Source organism: Apteryx rowi, unplaced genomic scaffold (assembly GCF_003343035.1).
Source record: "Apteryx rowi isolate R43461 unplaced genomic scaffold, aptRow1 scaffold_103, whole genome shotgun sequence".
NCBI lineage: Eukaryota > Metazoa > Chordata > Aves > Apterygiformes > Apterygidae > Apteryx > Apteryx rowi.
The window spans coordinates 637801-658913 of NW_020447231.1; positions in this window are offsets into that span (position 1 = coordinate 637801).

Sequence of the window (21113 nt, forward strand, 5' to 3'; positions counted from 1 at the left end):
TCTAAAGAAGTCCATGATTTCTCTGTTCCATGCCTTGCCCCACAAGGAAAGCAGCTATCCCAGAAGGGCTGCATACAGCATAGCCAAAATGAAAACAACAACAGCTGTTCTGAACATCACTGGGCTGCCTGTGGGATCCCCACGGAGAGACCACAAAGCAAACTGGAGAGAGGATGGGTACGGTACATCTGTTGCTCTTATGGAAATAGATATACTCCTCTGAGTCCGCAGGATCTTCTACTTCCACAGGCAGCCCTGTCAAGCTGTCTTGGATGACAGACTGCCTTACAGTACAGAGGTGAAAGTGAGTCTGAGCAGGCAAAGAAACCTATCCAAAGCTTGACGCAGAAGAGAAGCTAAATAACCAGCCCAAACTACCTGCCCTTCTGTGTCCAAATAACTTCATGGAGCAGATCCAGAGCACAGAAAGGATGTGCCTAAGTGAAATCTCCCAAATTTTAAATCAAAGACCATTAGGTCCAAGAGGTCATTGCTTTGTGCAACAGTATGGACCATTTTTCAGAAGTCCTGGACTCTTACAGCAACCCCCCCTCTCAGAGTGCATAGGAAGCTAACTCTTCTGTGCAGTACCTACTCTAGTTCCAATTACTTTGGGAAGGAAAATTTTTCAGTATAAGGTTGCTGTTCAAATCTGACCTTTTCTCTAAGAACAAGAAGTTTTCCTACACTATTTCTTAGAAAGAAACTTCTACAAATACATGGTATTCTGGAAATCATAACTCAGACATTAAAGATACGTTTCTTATTAATTGTGGGACTAAAACAAATTGTGATTCTCTGGAAAGTCATTGAAGCTAATTTGCTGACGAAGTATATTGTTTATAAAATAACATCTAAACAGTCTTGTTTGTTCCTTAATGTGCATGAATTACTGGAAGTGAATGTCATACTGATAAAAGAGTGTCATAACATACGGGCAGAATGCAGGAACAGGACATTAGTTGTAAAAATTATTTATATTTTTGGTAATATTACTATTCAAGAAAATGTCATATTTTCTCTATCAGTTGCTAATTGGGTTTTTAGAAGAATATTTTTCTTGAGAATTAGCTCACCGTATTTACCATCAGAACTGTTTGCAGCTTGGAATCTGCATGCCCTGAAAGTTTTAGATATTTCAAAAAGAAAAGCAAGACTTTGTCATGAAAACTAGAACTTTTCCTGTTAAAAGGAATCATCAGCCAGCTTATTTTTTCTAGAAGGAAAAAACAGAACATTTATTCATGTTTCTATAACTGAAGCGGCTAAATGCCCAGACCCCAAGCACTCCCCTGCTAGGGTTCAGAAATCTAACAACCCTTAGAGCACCTGTCAGGACAAGGAAGGCTATCAAAATGAAAACATTTTATGACCCTGCACTCCTAACAGCTAATTATATGGAGACTAGAATAGAGTATGTCAGGAATTTGTCTGTTTATTGTAATGTATGTTCCCACTTTGGTCACTACAAGAAATATTGGGAACATAGGCTGTTGCCTATCTCTGTAAGCTGTAAAAAGAGCAAATGGCATGCAGAGTCCCTTTCAGCCCTCATAACCTGAGAACTTCAGGCTCACTTCTTTCACCATGAAAATATAAACTCAGCACAACTTTTCTTCTTTCCCCTCACTAACCTCTGTAAGCGCCTTCTTACAGCTTTCCACCCAGCTTTCCCAAGTCCTCTTGGGAGACATGCCCTTCCAGGAACCAAGCTTCTTCTCCTATCAATCTAAAATGAGCTATTATTTGGTCTCTCTCATGGTCACCATGCCAACTCCTCCTGCATAAGGCAGTTTCAGCATATCAATTATTCACCACTTTCTTCACCAAACTCCTCATTTCTGTAGGATTCTACCATAGAAAACAACCTATACGCAACTGTGGCCTGTAACTATCCCCAGCAGGTCTTCATCAGGGCTACTTCACAGATTTGTGAGGTCTCTGTGTATGACAATTTGCCCGATACTTACATACAAGAAATCTGCTACTATGCAGGAAATCTGGCAATTCAATACTGAATGATGGAGTCCTTTTACACTGGGTAAACACTTGTCAAAAACATGTATTTTTTCAAAAGTCTCCCAAAAGTAATTTTTTCTTCCCCCTTCCCCCCCCCTCCCCCAAAGATTTGGGGTCCATGGACCTGATCTGGGAGGCAGCTCTCAGAGACAGCAGAGGCTGGGCACAAGCCTCCTCAGAGCCTCTGTGAGGTGGTTAACATGCAGTTAATCAATGTCTACACTAGAAGCCTGAGTCCTCAGCATGGACTCAGCCAGAAATGAAAGTCAATGTCTGTTTGTTTATTCTAAAATATTCAGTCAGAAGTATTCACCCCATCTTCTGAGGAAAGGCTTCTCAGTGCCTGTGAGAGCTCCAGATTTCAGGCACCCCAGTCAGGCAGACTGCCTAACTCACAGGGGTCTGATTGCTTTCAGAGTCCATGACCCACAGCCCAGTCAACCACACAACTGTTCCTAGACTTTTTGCTCTAAAGCTAATAGCCTGCAGAGGCAAATTTACCTCAGCCTCCCACATTAGCAGTATGCAGTGAAGTGCATGTTCTGTGTTGTGTGACACGAGCAGGTACATCTCCCTCTCCTCTCCTCACCTTGTCACAGCCTCATTCCACTCCAGAGGCTGAGAGCCATGCTAACTAACCCTGGCTCCCAGACCTGCCAGTCTGACAGTCACAAATCCTGTGAAACTAATTGAAAGACAAAAATCCAGTCTGTCTGTCAGGTCTGTAGCAGTATGATTGCTTTTGCACAATGAACAAAACCTTCTAAACAGCATGGAATGAGATATCCTCTACTGTTTTGGGGCTTGATATTGTTAGCCACTGATCTGCACAAAACACAGTTCTCAGAAATAATCTCACCTAAACATGCTGAGTGATGAGCTTCCACTACTGGGAAGCTCCACTTTCCACTTCCTTGGAAAAGCTTCCACTTTCCTGGGAAAGATATCTTGGAGTCATTTTGGCTTTTCTCTGAGAACAGCCTGATGTTCAGCAGCTGTCAAGAGGGCAAACAGATTGTTAGGAGTTATTAGCAAAAGCACAGAGAACAAAACAGGAAATGTTATGCTGTAATGTATCCTTATCTTGAGCACTGGATGTATGTAATTCTGGTCACCAATGACAAAAAGGATATTACAGCAGGAAAAAAGTTAATGAAAAGAGCAGTAGGGATATCAGAGGTACAACATGGCTTCTCTGTGAGGATAAACCAAATTGACTGGCACTCTCCAGCTGAGAAGAGGGAGGACTTTTAGTACCAGGAAAAATTACACAGGGAATGATTTTTCAGTACTTCTTATGATAAAAGAAATAGGGAAATTATCAGGCATATGGTTAATGCAAAGAACACCACTCTTTCACACAATTAAAAGACAAAACTAATTGCCACAAGAAGTTGTGAAAATGAGATTCACAAAAGAGTTCAAAGGCAGGAAGGAGCGATACATTGGTCATCATTTAAGATGCTGTTCGAGAAGCTACTTCAAATGGAGGATGTCCAATCCACATGACATCTCCAACATGAGGACAGAGCTGATCACTCAGGCAACTGCTGTTCATTGAAAATAATTGCTGAACCACAGGTTTCAGCCCTGATAGGTGCTACTACAGCAGCAATTTGCAAGAACACCTTCCTTCATCAAAAAACCCTCCTTCATCAGCAACAGTGGGAGCACAAGGGAGATGCCAGTGAGGAGAGAGGAAGACCTCCAAAAGCAGGGCTACACCCCAAAATAGAGTATGGCACAAACAAGCCTAAGCTAATGGACGGTTAAGCCAATGAGCCCATATAAATATAGCATCACATAGATTTCAAAGACTGGGCACAGGAATGGTCTAGGTAGCAGACACCATACCCCACTTACTAAATCTTGATTTTGAGAGGACCTATAAGCTTGTGCACAGCATAGACAGGCTATGTGCAAGCTTGCATCCACCCAGCAGGATGTTACTTCACTGCCCCAGGGAGAGCAAGGCCAAAAACAACTCACACTGCCTCTTTCCCCAGGCAGACACATAGTATGGGCCCATGCTTCCTCTTCCCAGCCCCATCCTACTCGCCTCCAGAGCAATACGAAGCTTGATATGACAATTCAGGGAAGGAGTCCTTGTCCCTGTCCTTCCCACCACTGCCTCACACAGTGAGGGGAGATTTTGCTCTCTTTCTGCCTTCCACCCTCAGCCTGTCCTTTCCCTCCAACTTGCTAACAGAGAGACTACCTGCCTACACATGCACAGGTGTCTCCTTCTATACCTGAAGAACAACAGGGGATTGTTTTCACATTTGAAGTGCCCCAGTCAGCCCTAGAGACAAGCTGTCACCCACCAAAGCAGTTGTGCCATGAGTGCTGACGTATTACGGAGCTGTAGACATACCATGTTGTCTCTACCTCTCAGGAGAGCATGGTGATAATATGTCCTAGCTCACCCTGAAAGCAGAAACAGAACTAGAAACTAGAGCATTAGCACATCATCCCAACGAGCCAGTAAGACCTGCTTCTAGTCCAAAGCTTGGCAGTAGCACAGGGGGATCTGGAGCATAGTGTAGACACAGATTTGGTGGGAGCACATAAGCAGTACGTGCAGCAACAAGATATCCAAGTACACCATCTATATTGACAGGAAGGGATGATAGCAATCTTTTAACTGCTTAGAGTAATGAAAAACCCTATGTAGATATACTCAGAATGTCACGTTACTTCAAATGTATGTAACAGCATATGTATTTGTTGCCATTTTTATCAACACCAAGGAATGAAACATGAATAAAAACCCTAAATTTCTACAGCTTTGGTGCAAGAGGCAGGTTTAATGGCTGAGGACAATATCAGATTCCACAGTAACAAATTTCCATTCTTTGTGACTCAGAAATACAGAGAAATACAGACAATGTCCATTGAATTAATGGATTATGAGAGGGAGGAGCTAATTAAATTGATGGATTTTGAGCGCTGGGAATAAATACAAGCTGACAAGTTTTTGCCTTTCTAAGAAACCTATTATCTTATTTCAAGAGATGGTTTCACGTTCCAAATCTCAGTTTCACTAAAGAGTGAGAGTGACTTTGCAGCACACTCTCATCTTTGTTATTTCTTACAGTCCAAACACCACAGCACTGAGCTGTGCTCAAACCCCACCTCAGTATCCACTTCTCTCGCTTATCTAGATATTGGGCTCAATATTGGGTGTTCAGCTCAGGAGCACGTGAGCTACACTTCCACAGCCAGGCACCTCTATTATGGGCATAGCATGACAGGCCATCACAGCACTCCTTTTTGGACTGGGTCCTCAGCACTGTGTGAATGCTTTCCTGTGCTCAAATTGCCATTGAAATGCAAAGCCAATATTGTTCCACAGAGGAAAGGTCTGCACTGTAGAGACATTACATGGCTTGTCAAGGCCACTGCATCAACTGTAGACTCCATTTGCATTAAAGTGAAGAATTTGGGGGAAAATATGCATATAAAATCGGAGGCTTTGGGAATTTCTGGGACCCTCCATTTCTGAGAAAATTACCTCTTAGTGCCAAAGATAAACAATGTTCCACCACCTCAATCTTTCTGAAAGAGTAATCAAAACAAGTTAGCCTAAAAGAGGGAAAATTCAAAGACGTTTTGTTTGATTACCCACTGTGCATGCACATGTTGGTATATGTCAGGTGATGTAAACATCCCTAATGCAGAAGTATAAATAATTAATAAAAATAATGATAAAAAATTATTAAAAATGCACATAGAGACTGACAAATCACAGCACCTTAGCCCTCACATACTCTTAGCTTCCACAGTGTCAGTGTATGTCATGTAATGGACTCCAAGCAAGGGCCAGCAACCCTGCGTGGTTCATTGAGATAAATGTATGCAAGTGATTGCACCTGCCTGTGGCTACATTACTGATTAGCTTAATAATGACCTTGAGGCTCTGTATCTTCTGTATATTGCTTGACATTCTCAGGTGACATGACATACACTGTGTAACACACTAACTATAGACTAGGCCACTGCCTGAGCCGGGAAGGGTCCCTGGCCAACTCTGCACTGCCTCAACAGCCTTAGGGCAGACAAGCCCATACTGCCATGGGTGTGATCGGGCAGATGGGGTACGTAGAGATAATTGGGTCAGACACTGCATATCCAGACAGCAATAAAATTTGCTGCTTTCTTATTTTGAAGAAGTCTGGACTAACAGGACACTTTTCTTTCCTAGTATCCATTTCCGTTACCCAGGAAAGACTTTCTTGGTGCATTATAAAGGATAGAATTAGTCTGTGTTTTCTCCCCTGCTGTTACCAAAGACCATTTCAAGACCAGACAGCACAGACATGGCCAAAAGTGATCTATCATTCAGACTCCAGCTGTCATGTCTTTCTAGCTAAATATTGCTTGAATTGCAATTTAGACAATAAAACCGACTTGTGCCCCATGCAAAAATCCAGTGCATTCAATGTCCCGCACTGCCTAAACTCATTCTGGGTTTCCTCTGTGCTTAAAACAGGTACTCTACACACTCTGGAAAAGACAAGGATTTATCTCCCATGTAAAATTGATTACAACTCAGAGTGAGAACAATCCACAATACCCAGACAAGTCTTTTGGTCAAAACATTTTCTTAGAAACTGGAATACCCAACTTCTAAGGTCTCCAGAGCCTCCTGTGTCACCAGAATAACTCTCCACCCTGCCCACTGAAACTGGAATGCGGCATTTTGGGGACTATAAACCATGGGGAAGAAGATAAGAGTGAATTTGATTCTAGCCAATACAGGAGTGCATGTTATTAGGAAGTGTGTATTCTGAGGCTCTGACTCCTCTTAAGTGGGTCTGGCTCTCTCATATTAACTTACAACTAGCAGACCTACACTACCAGATACAAAACTGCCCACCATAGGAGAGGTGTAAAACATTCCAAAAGGAATTCAGACAGTACGTTCCCCTTCAGGGCACCATTTTGCCGCTGACTGTTCTAACTACAAGGCTAGTATGAAAATGAAGAACTGGCGGGAGAAGGACACGACAACTAGGCATTCATTTTTTTTGTATATCAGAGCTATCTCTGCTCCATTAGCATCTATTCTCAGAAGACAGATAGCTAGCTTACACTCTGACTTGGGGGTGGGAGTTAGCATTTCCTATCAGTTCCCTATACAGTCAACAGCAAGGGTCAACAGTGGCCAATTTAGGGCCTAGAGCTTCTTCTGAAGGTCAGAGAGATCCTCACCTTGTGCCACTGACTGGACAAGAGTATTAGACTCCTACCTTAAGGCTGGAACTCTGCTCCTTCCCTTTCCCTTTGGTGTGTGTCCGTTTGGTGCAAGTTCAGGCAAAGCCACTGTCCACAGGCACACATGTTTCTAACCCCGCAGTGTCTCCTACTGTTGCCTCCATTTAGCTTTTGGGGATCCTAATTCATGCCAGCAAAATACAAGCCAGAAAAATACATAACCACAACAGCGTCCACAGACCTAAAAGTGCTGCAGGTAACTTGCAGATGCTCACATTTGGATATGGCTCTTAGTGTCTAGTTCAGTCTGTATTTTAAAAATAATGACCAAGTAGGACTATGACTGCTTCCAATCTGTAAGTTATGAGAGAGATGGATATCACAAAAGTAGTTCTACATTCATGCAAATCAATTTATCCTAACTTGCTCAGATAACCAGAAGTCTTCTGAATGAGAGAGCTTGTGTAGAGAGCTCTCTCCACAGCCTTTCCTCCCTCAACCATCTCACATCTTATCTACACAGCAAAGTCAGCATAAAGTTTCTATCAGATTTGTTTTCTGCCCCAGCAAAACCTCAGGTGTCAGATCTGACCTTTGGATAACTGCAAAGTTTGAGTTCTAAGAGATCAGCAGAAATGACAGTCTATCATACAAAATAAAACCAGAAAATTGGTCTAATCTCTCTAAACATCACTAGCAAAGTGGTCTTTTTTCTATGAATTCATATGCCAAAGGATGGAAAGACACAGTTTAAAAGTAGTCATATGTGGAACAGCAGTTCTGTGGTTGATAAATGAATGAAGGAAACATGTCTGAAAAGCAATTGTTCCATTATACACTCTCTGAAAAAGAACTGGGAGATGCCAAAGTCCTTGAGTAACTCTTCTCATTAAAAATATTCTGTTCTATTTGTGTTGTCTTTCTGGGGAAGAATATTATGAAGCTTCAGAAAATGCTACATTACACAGCAAGAAGGTGTCTGATGAGAAAATCTAAACCAAAGCAAAATTAACTCCCTGTGGACACTTTAATTGTGGATGAAAACTAAATACACATAGCAAAAGAAACAGAAAATGGACAAGGCTGTGGCATGGTTTGCAGCATATTCAGCATAACAGAAGATTAACACATCAGCCCATCATAACAGATGCTCCATATACTAATCACACCTAGACCTTTTCACGAAGCAGTCATGAAGGAAGTAGGGGCACATCTCATCTGCAGATTTCAGAAGAAGAAACTTCCAAATGCACTGCTAAGAAGTTTAACAAATGCTGCTAAGAAGCTTAACCTCTTCTGGGCAGCTTTTGAACATGAAGGGGAATGAAATTATGTGCAGAAATAAAAACAGGGTTGTACATTGCAGTTAGCGTAACTTTCAGTTACATTTCCTTTCAATCAGTCAGTGAACCAGCTGCCCATGTGTAACCATAATTTCTTCCATTAACTTCACCTCTTTCTACTAGTAATCTACAGGAAATACTGAAAATTCCATATGTCAGTAAACATTTTCTATGTTCCAGCTAAAATGGAAATTCTAATTCTTTTTTTTTTCTTTTTCTTCTTTTTGCAGGGGGTGGGGGCAGTGCTCTCTCAAGCTGGATGATGGAAACCCTGGAATGGAAACTCTAACATTATATAGCAACTCCACATCATTATTACAGCCAATTCAACCTACCATCATAGCTGAAAAGATGGAATTCGGTAAGCAGGTTCTAACTAGTATTTAAGTATTCACAGGTTCATATTAATTCTGGGATAATTTCCATTACAAATACAATGTTATAACTACATTTATGTCTAGTCCAAGCATCCTCCTCTCCTCTCTACCACATGCCAACAGAAAATTCTGTGAGGTTCCAGGTACAATTTGTTTCCTTGATTATATATGTCAGAAGCAACTGAACTCACTGTAGGTTAATGTGCTCATTTGTACTTGAATATTACCACGTGCTATTTTTCCCTTTGGATCATGAGAATCAAATAGTGCCTGGAAAGAAGGAGCTAACATCTTATGACTGAAATTCTATTAAGCTAATGAGAAAGAAGCACCCAGAAGTTTTAGTCAAAACGTAATCTCCAAGAGGAAGTAGTAAAAGCATCATCTGCCTCATGAGAAAACAAATACTGATTTTCCAAAGACCAAGATAATAAAATAGTGATCATGAAAGAACTAGAAGCTGCTCTAGCAAAATAGTTCCAGATGGTTTTCATAAGCAGTGTCCCTTCAGATGGTCCATTAAAGGTTGAAAAAGACAAAAAATAAATTTACTGCTACAATCACTGGAAATCTTAGATCCTAAACCAACAAATAGTTGATTGAGTTGACTGAAATCACGGCAAAATGACAAATTTGCAGGATTAAAAGCAACTGTGGAGACTCTTGACGCAATGTAATGGATAATGACTGCAAACTTTGTTGGCCTGAAGTTACAGGCAACGATAGACAAAAGAAAGAGACAATGATGAATTTTGAAGAGTCTACAACACAGACAAGACAATTCCTTCCAAGACCCGTCATTCGTGAAATTAAAGCAACCATAAGGACAGCAGTAGAAGAAAGTCTGACAGCAGCAATGTTAGCAAACTTTGATGGAAGGCACAAGCAAGCTGCTTGATCAATGTAGCTCCATCATCGTCATGTTTTTATGGTTCAAGTCACAAGAACATGAAAAGAGCTGTACTGGTTCAGACCATCCAGCCCAGTACTTTTTCTCCAGTAAGGACTATAAGGAGAACTGCAGAATAAGATCAGGACCAACATACACAGTAACTCCTCCTCAGAACGCTGCTAGCCTCCAACACCATGCAGCACAGGGGATTTCCTGAGCCTATTACGGTTTGTCCGTTTATTCACCTCCTATTGGATCTCTCTTCTGATCTGGACTCCCCTGGAATGCAAATATATGTCATACTTCTGTAATATCCTTTGGCAAGAAGTTCCACAAATCTGCTATCCACCACCTTTTTCTGTTTAATGGACTGGATGGCCAGCATTGAAATTGTACTGAAGTTTGATAAGAGAATGGATAATAAGATGAGAAAAGTTGTGCTGGTTGCAGAAAATACCCCTCATCAGAAGCTGGTGTCTCAGAACATGACCCCAGCTGCCCACCATGGGAGACAATCTCTTCTGTTCTACTCCTTGACCAAAGCAATGGAAAGTCCATTGTCATCTTCAAAATATGGATAAACAAAAACAAAAAATAAATGAACCCCAAAAAACAACCAAAAAAACCCCCAAACCAAACACATGGCCGTATAAGAGAGACATTATCCCAGACAATGTATTCCTGGCACAGAACTGCGATGTGCAGAGCTGACTCCAAAGGACCCCACTGGAGTGCTGAAAATGGTACAGTCACTTTAACACAGAACATCACCCAGCTGCTTAATCCTGCCAAGCTTTAGCAGCAGCGCTTCTCACATCATCTTAACTAGCCACACCTGCCTTCCCTGCCTCTCTTGTGCCAGAAAAAGCATTTTGTGGTCCTAGATGGCAGACAGTTCAGAAAATGGCTCTGCTTAAAAAATAGCTGGCTAAGAGGAACAAAAAAAGCACTGTTATTTTTCAGCTGGTTTGGTTCTTGGGCCAGTTTAGCATACAAGCAGCTGTGCTATTACAACAGAAAAGGGCAGCCTTGGAGCAGGTGTGGGTGGATAGAGGGGGCAGAATTGTTGAAACTGTTGTTGCCAGGGAATAAACGTGTCAGACCATGCCAGAAGAAAGAAAAGGGAAAAAGTGTCACACTGTTCCTGATATCCAGCTGCACTGGATGTCTCTGCCAGACATGATGCCTGCAGACGTATCCCTGGTAACTTCATGTTGCATGACTGTTTGTTAACCAAGAACCAATGAAGAATGCTATGTGTTCCCTTTGAGAGAAAAGGTCACATTGTTTTAACACCTCTCAGGGTTCCAAGTCACTTTAATAAGGAAAGACAGCTCCATTTCTTTCTTGAGGAGGATGTGGTTAATTGTTTTATGCAATAGGAACAGACCAACCCAGCATTATTATATCTGAATGGAAATAAGCTCTTCTCTGTGCAGTTTTCAAGGTTTACAGAACAGTGTTTAGATTCTGACACTTCACCCCAGAGACCTTCTTTCCTACCAATACCAACAGACTTTGCAGGAGACACAAAACCTCTTTTACTCTTGAGAGAGAAAGTCAGCAGGCTGCTTGAGTCTAAACATTTGGAGAGTAAGCACGGTTAAGGCATCTCACTCTAAATACACAGCTTCATTTGACACCTATTGCTACAGGCAGCACCAAAATGCCACAAAATGCCAGAGCTGCACAGGCCAAAGAAACTACACAAACCTTGCACATTTTGCATGGGTTTTTGCTTGTTGCTACAGAGGGGAAAAGGCAACAAAATACCAATGAAACTCCAGGACTTAGACAGCAGAATGTTATCCTGATCCCAGGGAAATCAGTACAATGCATCCATTGGTTTCAAAAGGGCTGAGATTCCACATCCTGAGTGCTGGAGGCAAAATCCATGTAGTCTGAATTAACCCTAGCCCAAGGACTGCAAATGTGTACAGCTCCCTGCTGACATCTGTAGACAAACAGGCAGATAGGAGCCTAAAGCACCATGAGAGCCCAGAGCACCCCAAGAGCTCCAGGGGCATGGGGACTCCCTGGGGCAAAGGGACCTCTCTGCCACCACAGGTCAGCACCCCAAGCAAAGAGGCAGGATGGGGCAAAACTTTGCTTGAATTATTATGACAATTTTGCTCATTTTTGTTCAACCTCCACTACCTTTTGAAGCTAGCAAGAATGAAGCACCACTGAGTAGGCACAAAACCCATTAGTCCACCAACACAAGGTGTCTCTACAACCAGTGTTGCAGCATGGTAGGGCCAGGTCAAGCAAGAGAAAAGAGACTTCATGTCAGAGCATCTCCAGTCTATAGAAAGGGCTCATTTAAGAGGCCTACATGCTGTTGGCTCCTCACTTTGGCTTTGCATGAGCAAGCCCTAAGGATGGCAGGACCAGCAATCAGACCTGAGACACTGCATGAGCAGCCTACAGGATGGTACCAACATGGAAGTGACATGGCCACAGCAAAGGAGCCAAGCTAGCTTGAGCTGACACCAATGAGAGGTGCAGCTGGAACTGGCAACCTTGGGCAATAGGCAGCGCAGCACCAGAGCAAGGGTGGCTTCAGCCTGGTTGCCCTCAGAAAATGTCGCAGCTCCCTGTGATGACAAGAGCATTCTGCCCAACTGAGGCTGGACAGTGATGGGAGAAGATAGTAGTAACCTACCCCAGCTGCCTTGGCAGTTGGAAGACTAGCCCAGTGGCCCTGGGGCAGCTGTCTCAGCTGCTGTTGAAATATCCATCAGATTTTCAGCAGCTACTTTTGCCACTGCTGGTTCAATAGGCTGGTAGCCTGACTCCGCAGAATCTTGCCTAGCATTTGTTGTTTCCCTTTTTTACCAGCAACTTTCACAAGTAAACTGGGCCCTTTGGCTGCTAGACAGCTCTTGGCCAGAGCAGTAGGTCAGCTGGAGCTGTTGCAGCAAGCGCTTCTCCCTTCAACCCCTACGAGAACCCTGGCCTGAGAAACACACAGAACTGCAGCATCTGTAACCAAATTCTTCATAGACTATCAAAAGCCTCTTTTTTCTCCCTCAGGCAGTTAGGACCATCTGCAGGTAGATACATCCCACACTGTTATGAAATACAGGTGAAGATTTTCAGCACAGGTCAAAAATAACTGCTTCCACAGCTAAATCCCTACATGGTTCATAAAATCTCTGCTCCCCTCCCCCTCAAAATATTTGCTGCTTGAAAATACTTTGCTGACACTAAAACAGGAGTGTTTAGGGTAAGAGAAAATCTGAGTCAAGGGAAGTTCCACAGCACCAGGTCTTATGTGAGGAACATTGCAATCCAGGAGGTGGCCTCATTCAGGAAATCAAAAGATCATCAACCTGATTGGAGTTATCTTCAAAGTGAAAAGCCAAGAGCAGTGAAATATGTCTAGAGTAAGCACATGTCTGTGGCTAGAGAGAGGCACATATAAAGATAAAACTGCACTTTGCTGCCTTGCATATCTCACAGATAGCCTGAAATGCAACACATGTACCTTAATCAGTGATTTTGTAGGGTGCTGCTGGGTTTATTCCTCCTCTCTCCTTTCACCTCACTCTAGGCCAGGCCACGAACTGCCAGCTCCAGGTCAATTTGGTTAAAGACTTTTAAAAAATTATGTGGATTTTTTTCACTTCTTCGCTTACTCAGTTGAGAAGGTATTTAGCTGCCAAAGAGGAAATCATATGGCTATTTCAAAAATGACATTTTCTTTTGCAAAATGTGTACTCTGATTTACCCTCCATTACACTATTGCCAGGCATTCTGATGTTCTTCCCTATGAAAGACTATCCTATCCCATCCACTAGCAACCTACTGCATAAGTGGAAATATCCACCATCCTGTATTCTTCCCACCCCTGAGAGAAAGGTATGCAGTGACTCCCTTCTCAAGGGCTATAGCCTGATTCCAGCTGTGGCCTGTTCCACAGCAAGTTCTTGTTGGCTACTGAGCACAAAAGATGACCAAGAAGAGGCCTCTTTGCTGGGTTTCAGGGAAGAGAGAGAGAGAGAGAGAGAGAGAGAGAGACTGGAGTCTCTGAGAGACTGGAGAGAGACTGAAGGAGAGAAAAAAGTGCATGACGTGACTCACAAACTCCTGAAGCCCCACTGAAGCCAAAGCCCCTGACTCCCTCTTTCCCATAACTCCCAACCTCCCCCAGAAGGACCTCTCATAGCCTCTGCACAGCTGGAGGAAAAAATAGATATATATCAGTTTTGGCAGCACTGTACAATTGAGGGCAGCATAAAGCATGCCTGGGGCTGTTCTTAGACCCCTCAGTCACAAAATGACCTTCATGTGTCCTAATGCATACATTTCTGTAACACTTTAAGAACTACCATCTGAATGCTGTCTACGAACTCCTATTGAGAGCTCCTTGAATTGCTGATAGTGTTAGAAACCACTCTGCGCTAATTGCCTTAATCACCTTTTGCAAAGTCTTATCTTCTGGTACTCAGAATCTACATTTTGCCTGAGCCAGGGCAGGATCTTTTGATTTGACTGCGTTCTTTTATTAATTTTCATATGAAAGGCATTAATCCAAGCACAAAATTTTGCTCCACTGAGATTTTGACAAAGGTTCTGAAATTTGTATAGAATCTGTAGAATTTGTAACCACCCAATCATTTCCATTTGGCAAACTGTCTTCAACTTAAAAATCATATGCTTGTAGATTTAAAAAAAGAAAAAAAAAAAAAGTAACATTATATTCCAGCAAGGAAGAGGTTTTGCTAGGCCCCTTGGCACCTGGGCAAATCCTCCTACGCAAGGATTGGCAAGTGATCATTTCAGGTGACACAGATACCGCCCATTAATATAGATTCTCAGATTTTCAGAGCCAGGGAGAACTGGCCAGTGCTTCCTGCTCCCAGGCACATTGTGACATTCAATTCCAGATGGTCTTCAAGTTTCACTTCAGCACTCCTCTCTGGCTGTGGCCCCAAAGGCAGTCCTCCAGGACTACTGAATTTTGCCCACTGCCTGTCTGCAGACTGGGGTTCCTACAACCTCTTCAGCAACCCAGACCCCAAGATTTGCTCACCACGTGCCCATTGGATCCATTTGTTCCCAGTTCAGTGGTTTAGGCAAGTAAATTAGGCACAAATTAAATTAGGCACTGTTCAGCATGTCATGTAATCTGTGGGGACTACCCACTGCCTGGGGAACACACAGATGGCAAATGCCCTCTTGAGATCTAGTCATCACACTTTGCTGGTCTGCTGGAATGGAGATCCCCAATGAAATAGTCTCTGTTCATAGTCTTTGCCTTGGAAAAATCAATGGGAAGCGCTGCTCAACATAAAGCAATCAGATCTAACCAACACATGCTGGAGGCCTGTAAAGAAACACAGCTCTACAGAGGACAATCCTTCCCCAATTCTCAGCTAATTCTGAGGCACAGAATTAACAGATGTACAGACCCAAAGGTCAAAAATCTCATTTTCCACTAAATTCCTTGCTAGTTCCTACGAAGGATGGGGGAAGAATTAAAAATAATAATCATAGTATAATTCAGAACAGCAGTTGTCAGAATATCTTTTTTTTTGACTCTGCTTTCACTTTTTAATTTTGTGGTTTGGCATTATTAGTCATAAAATTTTGTTATAATCTTAAGCAAACAGAATGTCTTTTCTAAAGTTTTAGTTTCAGCTTTGCTTCACTCTTAAGCACCACTAGGTGGAGGTATTGCACAACACAATGTTGATGCCCTCAATGGCATTTTCAGGAACAGGAAGAACTTTGTCACTTAATTCCACAGCTACTTTGTATGGTATAATTTTATTATTTCCTCATCAGTCCTCACCATGACACTCCCTGACCTTTTCCCATCCTCAGTTTTTGTCATTCTGGACATATCCCTTCCTCAGAAATAAACCAGTTCATCTCCTAAATCAGGCACCCAACTATATGACCCAACACTCCAAAAATGCCAAATATGCCAAAGTTATCAGTTTTTAAAAAGTGACAGCAGTTGGTGCTGGCACATCCTTGGCTCATTTAAATATATATAAAGATATCAAGTCATTCAGATTTGGGTTAAGGAGACGCATTTTTATGAAAAAACTTGGCTTTTCTTGCAAAAGTCAGCATGTGTTCCATTCTCCTTAATCTCTAAGAAGTAAGTCCTATCTACTCTGAAAATACAGGGATCAGAGCCAGGTATCTATCAGAACCAGATGTCACGACCCAGAAGAGAGAGTACACAGATGGTATGGGGACATATGGCACACAAGTTCTTTCCCACTGCGAGTGTCCCTGTCAAGACAGCTCTTTAGCTTTTTTCACTATTTGTGCCTGTATGCAATATGTAGGGGAGTTAGCTGCCAAATTTCTTTCTGTTTTAAAGGGGCAGATGAATCCTATTTCTTGTTGCTCCCAATTATCCTGGTTATTCACCCTTTCAGAAAAATGGGAATTTCTAACCTCCTTTACCTATCTGTAAATTCTTTATTCCAACAAAGATGTGCTTTTCCTATCACCTCTCCTATGCTCCATTTGAAATAATGTGGTTGTGGCACTGTCATGGGACGACCAACTACCTTACAGTCCCAGACCATGTGGCTTTCATGTGGCACAAGCGAGGGGAGGAGGGGGAGAAGGAGATTTACTGCATGACTCCACAACTTGTTTCAAAGGTCAAAATTTACTACACAAGTTGCAATTGCCAGTACTAAGCAACAATTCTTATTAACAGAAACTTAGCTCAACTAGAATACTTATTTTCTAACTACACTAAAAGTTATGCTAAAGGTAACTACTCAGTAAACAGACAAAGCTAGCTAATTTATACTAACTGTAATTACCCAAACAAATGAACTGGGCAAACCAATTCTGACTGATCTTACCCACCGTTACCTCAGCAGCCAATGTAGTCAATCCCAGGGAAGTAACTGCGGGAGGGTGTCCCCATCCCGAGAGGCTCCACAAGTTGGCAGACCCGCTGTCACCCGCGAAGAGCCCCAGACAGCCTCTGGGGCCAACCTATTCATACCCTTCAGGGGAAGGTGGAGGTGGCCAGTTGCAGTTCTCTTCACGCAGTTGCAGTCCCTACCTCTTGGCTGCTGCAGGATTCAACTCTCCTCCCTTTTTGTTATGACCATCTCACCCACAGTCATGGGATGGAGGGGTGGCTGAACGCCCCCAACGACAGGCTACCTGCCTTGAGCACTCTTCAGCACTGAAGAAGGGAGTTTAAGTGACTGCGAATGTCTGCTTTACTCTTGCAGTGGTAGTCCCAAGGAGAAATCCATAGCTGGGGTAAAAAGGAGTTAATTCCAGTCCACAATGATTAACACTACCCCAGCAGTGAAAGCAGCTGTTGTCTCTCAAGGTCCTTGCGCTCAAGCAGGCCTTATCTCAAAGTCTTGACATCCTCCCTTTCGGAGTGTGAGGCCCAGGAACGCAGACTGCTTGTAACTGGCACCAGATGGGGAGGGAAGCTGGGAGCATCCCCCCACAGGCACACATTTATCCAAAAGGTACAGACCTAGTTAACACAGCATAGTTATCCTTCCCTCTGAGGGAGAAGTAGGATAAGAGCGGTCAGGCCAGATTTCTTTCTAAATACAATTACTTGTCCAAGACACCCGCTTTTACAGTGCAGGAGGAAGAGGGAATTATGCATATTTGAAAGAGGAAAAAAACACCCAAGAGGTATGGGTATTAGGAACAATGTGTCTGAAGAGAGGAAAAATACCTTTAAAGGACCTCAGAGCAGCTCTTCCGATCTCTCAGAGAATTTATATACATTCACATTATAAACTGAGCAAGAAAATGTAAAAGATCAAAAATCACCACTACCAAGTGTAGAAGAGATGAGGTAGCACTGGGGTGTGTTGCCATGGATAATGCAGGAAGAGGAAGCACTCCCCTAACACACATCACTGGTGAGACAAGGGGAAAGACAGAACATATACTTTAAAACATGCCCGCATAAATGAAGCCCATCAGGCTTAGTTCAGAAAATCCAATGAGATGGTTTTCAAAATTCCCCTTCTATGACAGCTACTGTTGTACCCAAATATGTGAGAGTAAGATCAAATGAGTGGGTGGGGACAAAAAACGAATCAGAAAAAGAATTTACATATCTAAGTCACCTGACCTGGAGCAATTCAAAACCATCCTTTCTGGAGCAGAAAATTCAGACATTGAACCCAACATCACCTAAATCATTTTTTGAGCTTTCTAACTTTCTTCAGGCTGAAATGCTGTCTCCTGATAGTCACAGTATTTGCCAAACAGATCTCTAATTCTAATTTAATTCCACGGCAATCTTGATGCTCTCTCAGAAAAAGTTACACATTAGCTGCACTTTATAACTGTGCACTTTTACCTGTTCCCTAGTAAACACATCCAATCAGACTCCTTTTTCAAATACAGTTCAATAGGGGAAGCAATCCTAGAGTGGACTGAGGTGCAGGTGGATTGAACCACTTTCTAGCTTACTTCTAGTGACTAACATATAGTTTGTCTCAATAAATTCATGAAGCCCTGGTTAGTATTAGCACATCTTGAAAGAGAACAAGCATACACATCAAGTGGCGTGTTTTGCCTTTATTCTCCTGCTGCCTACATTGATGGAAAGGGAATAAAGTGTGTAGGAAAAGAGAAGAGAAAATTTTATTGGTCCTGTGTTCATGTACTGAAGCGTGTATGGCTAAATGGGAGACACAGCAGTACTCTGGAACAAGCCACTAGCTACTAATTTTACTTATATCTCTTCTGAAGTTAAACAATGTAATATACCTTAAGCATTTCTAGGGATAAATGTCTCTCCTTAGCCTAGACATATATAAAAAACTAACTGTTTTCCCAGACTGCTTCATCTTCAAGCTAACTGCAGCTATGGAAGGATAGTAGTTAAACCACCATGGCCTCCGAACAAAATACAGGACATATCTACAAGACAGAATAAGGCACCCCCCGGTAGAATCTGAAGAGAACAAGATAAAGGGGAAATGTGAAACCACCTTTATACTTTTCATCCTTGTAGGATGCATTACACAGATAACTTAAAAGGAAAAAAAGAAAAAGTCATTCAGGACTGTTCTGTCTGGAGCCACTATGTAGATTCCACCAGGTTGTGCTAAGTCAGTCTGGGTTTGGGCTTAGAAACCATTCTCCTCCCCATCACATAATCCATGGATTAATACAGTCACAGATATGTACATTAAAACATGAAGCAGGCCATATCCTTGAAATTAGCTGACATGAAGGAAAGCAGGCTCTGAAAGGGAAATTGAGAAAGGAGGAGAAATGTCTCCCAGAAAGAACTAGAATCACTAAACACAGTGGAATTAGAAAACTTGAGACAAATTAATGGCAAGGCAAGAAAGAGAAGGGGCAATCTGGAGTGCCAAATAAATCGATAGATACAACCCAATAAAAAAAATGCCATACAGTTCTGGTTCAAAAGCAAATGATGTTGCAGAGAATTCTTTTAATGTAGCTTCCATATAACATTCAAACTGTTTTCTCTGTCAACATAAACAGACTATAAACTGAAACATATCCACCATATAGTGGTGAAAAAATACTTCTTCCTGTATTACATTTCCTTTTCCTTCTAAAGCTATCAAGTTTCCAGAAGCAAACAACTAGCCAACTAATTCATTTTTTATAAAGAGTAATCAGCACACCTCTCATTATGGGGATTCTTTTATTGGACCGCAAAAAACAGACAGGTTTTCCTATGTGACTTGCAAAAAAAATTTCCAAGAGAAGAAAGCAGATACAAAATTCAGCTTCAAAATAAACTTCCATGACAAAAGGGTAAGCACCTTCATATCAAGCTACATTCAAGTAATTAGCTAATAATTAACCACAGTAACTGATATCCCTTTCCCATACCCATTTTCACCCAAGAAAACTAAAGCAACTAAATAATCATACAAAATTTGGCTGTCTTAAAAGAAAGTGTCAAGTAGCTTAATACTGATTCACAATTATCTTTCTTCCTTTAAAGTCTGGGAGTCTGTTTTAATGGGAGAATGCTTGTCTCCAGTGTTGTTGTACCAAACCTGTGAAAAGAACTATGAAAAAGTCACCAGAAATCATCACAGCACTTTCACAGAAGAAAAAAAAAAGTTTGTTGACTTTAGAGTAAACAGTAGTTTTTCAATGTTTTTCCAAGCAATTCTAAATCTAGACACAATATAAAAAATTGATGATAATGATTATCTGAACTATCCAGATTTCCAAATTTTTTTTTTTAAAGTTCCAGCCTAAACATTATGCATTTCCAAAGAAGACTGGTCCAAAATCTACTAGAAAAATAGTACCTGATCTGATGAATCTATCTTGATCACAGTTTTCATGGCAACATCTTCAAAGAAGCCTCTAGTCTATGGAGGCTGTGGAAAATCAAATTGCTCTGAACCACACAACCAGGCAAGTGGGACGCTACCCCTAAGGACGTATCTTTACACTCTTGCTAACAAAAATCTCCCATGATATGCTATTGTAAATCTTTCACTTCAAATGTGTTACACTGCCTGGACCTTGCTTTCTCTCCCATCAATATAAATACAGACTAAGAGTATATTCCACAGCATACACACTTTTGAGAACCAGCTGAATGGACTTAAGCGACAGATGCTAACCTGGCAATAAAGATAATGTAAGAACCTACTTACATTAGAAAAGAACACAAAAAGCAAGTAGAATTCACATTTACGTTTAGATGATGCTCTTCAAGGCTAGAGAGTGAAAACTCCTGCCATTTCAGACCATCTTGAAAAGGAAGCAGCACATCCTTCTTTTACCATAACGCACGCAAAACAATGGACCGTGATGCAGAAATACATGATGCATCCCACCACAGACAGATAAGATATTATTTCCTGTCATCAGCTCCTGGTCAGGTTTCAGAACTGGCCTATCAAGAAAGCCAGATGTATCAAATCTCTTCACATCGTGGATTGTCCAAGTGTATCACCAATGCACGTGGGGAAGAAGTTGGGTCTTCCAGCATCACCAGAAGCCCCTCACCAACCTCTCTGCCCTGGGAATTTTCCCACTGTTACGACAGCCAAGGCTCTTCACACCTTGGGACACTCTTACTCATACCAAAGCCTGGAAGCCTTCTTCACCAGGTGTTCCTAATAGCTGTGTGAATATATGCATTTCCCTAGTTGCAGNGGGGGGGGATGTTTGTTTTAACCCAGTGATGTATGCCCATGGTTTCTAAAGGAATTTAGTGATGGATATAGCATCTTCCGTATGGACCATTTGTGACAACGTATGGCAAGAAGCAAGAGATTGCAGAAG